Source organism: Coptis chinensis, chromosome 9, assembly GCF_015680905.1.
Source record: "Coptis chinensis isolate HL-2020 chromosome 9, ASM1568090v1, whole genome shotgun sequence".
In the NCBI taxonomy this organism is placed as follows: domain Eukaryota; kingdom Viridiplantae; phylum Streptophyta; class Magnoliopsida; order Ranunculales; family Ranunculaceae; genus Coptis; species Coptis chinensis.
In genome coordinates this window covers 70846350-70848912 of record NC_141464.1, presented here as the reverse complement: position 1 = coordinate 70848912, position 2563 = coordinate 70846350, and the positions used below count along the sequence as shown (strand labels likewise).

Genomic DNA, 2563 nt, shown 5'->3' with positions numbered 1-2563 from the left:
TGATATCGTTTGCCCGCCTACAAGATTTGAAGTCATCAACCGTTCTTGCTTTCCTCGACCAATGGTTATGAACTGTCGTGGTTTTGTAGGATCCATGGAAAGACCAAATGGCTACAACGCAACTAATGTTAAGGTTGAACGTTTGTAGTTATGGGTGATTACAGCTTATCCTTTGGTCTCCCATCTTTCCATTCCTCTCTCTCAATAGATGGAAAACATCTCTTCCGGATCAAGACTTTTCTTATCTATTATATTGTGTGCTTTTTTTTTTTATGTGATTTTTTTTATTTTGCAGCCAAATGGCGTTTGAGACACAAACCAAGATCCGTCTTAGCATATCAAATTATCATCCCCATTGGCATTGGCAGCCATCATGGAGCGGTAAGCTTCATACAATGTGCATTTAATTGTTTTCCATCATTTTAAAGATTAAATTGGAGAGACTATTAATAGTTGACTCTCTTGCCATTAAGTTTTAGGTTCTTCCTTTTAGATGTGAAGTTTTACGAACATGGTGTAATTGATAATTTTCTGTTTGTCTTTTCTGTTATGGTTATGTGTTAAACATAGACCTTTATAAAAGATAGATAACTGGAGTTGTTGTTCTGATTAATGTATATATGAAATACAAGGATGTTTGAGTTGGATAAAGAGTTCCAATTGAATGAGTATGTTACTGTCTTGCCAAAATTTGACATGCTTTTCATATCCTGATCCACCACTTTTAATGGCAGTTCGAACAGCCTTAGTTGCATTGATTGCATTCATGCCCACAAATCCAAATGGTGCCTTGGGCTTACTGGATTACAAGAAAGAAGAAAGGCGCTATTTGGCAATTAAATCGCGTGGGGTAGCACCAAAATTTGGAACGTCTGAATGCCAAAGACTAATTGATGAGGTATGTTTAAATTCTATGCTTGAATCCCCCATAAACATCTTTTATAAGTTGTGACCTGTGTGCTTTGAACTTACTAGACTGCTTGCAGATTCACCAGTATTTGCTGAGCAAAGTGCCCCCAGTTCCTCAACTTGCTGCACAAGAGTCATCGATGAACACCCAACCAATGCGAGAAGGTGAAGCACCTGTTGCTCCTCCGGATGGTGATAACATAGCCGCTTCCTCGACGAGCGCAGCCAAACCCCAAAGCTGAAGAAACAGATTGACGCTCGAGAGGTCCATGCCAATGCAGGTCCTTTGAGTGTCGGGCTTCCGTCTGATGAATGTATCAAGACGTGTCCCAAAGAATGAGCATGGTGAACAGCCGCCAAAGGCCGAGGTCGAGTTTCAAAATAGTCGATGATCACCGCTCACATGGGGGGGCTCACACAGGTTGCAAGAAGACCCGGCATATAGTTCATTTGTTGTTGAAGCGATCATCGGCACGGTCTCACCACTTGAATCTCTCTTGCACTTCGTCTAACCAGCCACAGTTCAAAGGTAAGATCCCTTGATCGACCACCTAATTTAATTTATTAAGTTCCTTCACTTTAGTGCATTTCTTTTATTTCTCTACTTACATTGTTTCCCCTAAACTTTTCATGATTATTTTTCTAATTCTTTGCTTATATTGTTGCGTCGAATAGGAATTTAGGCCACTCTTTGTTACATAAAAGTTGTGGATTCGGCATTAATTAAAGAGCTTAATTGTGAAATTAAGGAACCCTTCGATTAAGTTCTCCAAAGCTTTAATCGTGAAAATGAACAAAAGAACCCTTCATTCTCCAAAGCTCACAAAAACCCTTCGTTCTCCAAAGCTTGAAGTTCTCAACGAAGGGAAAAAAAAAAAAAAGGCGCATGATACAACGGTGGGCTTTTTTTCAGTCAACAAGTGATTTCTCTAGAAGGGCTTCATCAAGAGTGGTATTTCTTTTTATTTTCAATTCCCAGACAATTGTTTATATCTTCTTACTTATTTTTCTCTCATCAATCAATTCCTCTAAATTAGCCATCTCCTAATCACTTGCAGAGACCATTATATCTTCATCAGTTCTCCTCCTCTCCAGTTGCAAGAAGGAAAACTACATCGGGTATGGTCTCTCTCATATTCTATCATTTTTACCCTTTTTTTTTTTGTTATTGTTTCTATGCAGTCAATTTATTATTCTTGAGAAGATTGGAAACCAAACCTTGATCATACCGCTTTATGAAACTTTTTTTTTTTCCTCTCATCAATTTTGGGTTAACCTCATGTAGTTTTGACATTACAGATCAAATCAGAGTTTTTAATTAAAGTTAAGGTCTATTTGCATATGTAGTTTGATATTAGATATTTGCATTGGCTATTGTTTTAGGACACCGTACCACACCATGCAAAAAACAACTGTACCTTACTTTAACTAGACAACAAAAAGTATTATACTATTTTTTTTTTATCTCTATTCTTTTTCAAACCCCATCTTCTTAGATGTCCTTTTCATTTAATTTATGTGCTACTTAAGGGCTTTGGTCAATTTTTATTTCTTTCTTCCTTCGTTCTTATTTTTTTTCTCTTATCATTTTTTGGTTCCTTGGTGTTCATTCTTATTTTGTGACTCCTCATAGATGTATGCTGGATCGATTGGA

The 2563-nt window shown here is 37.3% G+C and overlaps 1 pseudogene; it reads left to right on the top strand.

The window, feature by feature from the left end:
* Positions 1–299: 299 nt before the first annotated feature.
* Positions 300–1301, top strand: LOC147477762 (ubiquitin-conjugating enzyme E2 32 pseudogene; annotated as a pseudogene).
* Positions 1302–2563: the final 1262 nt, after the last annotated feature.